This window comes from Daucus carota, chromosome 3 (genome assembly GCF_001625215.2).
Source record: "Daucus carota subsp. sativus chromosome 3, DH1 v3.0, whole genome shotgun sequence".
In the NCBI taxonomy this organism is placed as follows: Eukaryota; Viridiplantae; Streptophyta; class Magnoliopsida; order Apiales; family Apiaceae; genus Daucus; species Daucus carota.
The window spans coordinates 22,468,792-22,470,040 of record NC_030383.2 but is presented as its reverse complement, the minus strand read 5'-3'; the positions used below and the strand labels follow the sequence as shown (position 1 = coordinate 22,470,040).

Genomic DNA, 1,249 nt, shown 5'->3' with positions numbered 1-1,249 from the left:
CATATGTACTCCATTACAGTAATTCAGCAGGCAGTGTTTCTGGTCATCCCCCTGGTGGGCCAACAACTAAGGTCGACTGGCCTCTCACCCAAGTCATTTAGTCAGGTACGGACATGCCTAGTTGCATATTTTCTTGCAAAAATGTTGCTATACTTATATTCAGCTAGTGATGCACATCTAAAAAATTAAGAAGGAAAAAAGATTTGTCTCAAATTCTTGTCCTTTGGTGGAGGTTGAAACTGTTGTTGATTTTGATACTGCTGACGTGGTTGAAAACTGGGAGGTTGCTGATTCTGAGCTGCATATGATGGATTAAGAGCATGATTGTTGTTGTACGAAAGATTTTTGTTGGGCCTCTGATTTGGATTGTAATAAAAATTATTTTGAACAGGCCATGATTGTCTTCCTTGGATGAAATCTGCTTCCTCTGGAAATTGTTGTGCATGTGAATACTGATCAGTACCAGGATCATTATACCCTTCCATTGGAGTAGAAATAGCATTGACATTTGACCTTTGTCCACGAACTTCTTGAGTAAGAGCATCCAATTTCAGAGTGAGCAAGTTCATCATCTCAGTGTCTTGTGCTGATTTCACTGAGCTTGTACCACTAGGTGCCCAAGCATAATTATTTGAGGCCAATTCCTCGAGAAGTGCCTTAGCTTGAGTAACAGGTGCTTTCTTAAAATTTCCTCCAGCTGCAACATCCAAACTCAGCCGAATATCAGAATTTAGAGCTCCATAGAAAGTGCTCAGAACCATCCACTCCTCGTAACCATGATGTGGACATTTTCTCAAGAATGCCTTATATCTCTCTCATGCCTGATACAAGCCTTCACCTGGTTGTGCTTTGAAAGTAAGAATGATTGCTCTCATTTGTTGAGTCTTGTCAAAAGGATAATATTTGGATAAGAACTCAATAGAAAGATTATCCCAAGTAGCTAGAGTAGTATCTGAAAGCTGTTGCAACCATTCCAAGGCTTTTCCCTTTATAGAATAAGGGAACATATGAAGACGAATTTGATCAGCAGTAACGCCATTGATTCTGAATAAGCCGCACATTTGCACGAAGCGCCCTAGATGGCGGCGTGGATCCTCTCTTTCAATGTCACCTTCAAAAGCAGAATTGCTCACCATCTGAATAAGACTGGGATTGATGTTATATTGAGTTGCACCAATCGCAAGAGTCTTGTACATGCAATTAGCAGGATTAGGAGTCTCATGATCTTGAATGGATGACTCATCAGGAA

General features: G+C 40.6%; 1 pseudogene; it reads left to right on the top strand.

The window, feature by feature from the left end:
* The first annotated feature begins 771 nt into the window (after nucleotides 1–771).
* Nucleotides 772–886, top strand: LOC135151822 (small nucleolar RNA R71; annotated as a pseudogene).
* Nucleotides 887–1,249: the final 363 nt, after the last annotated feature.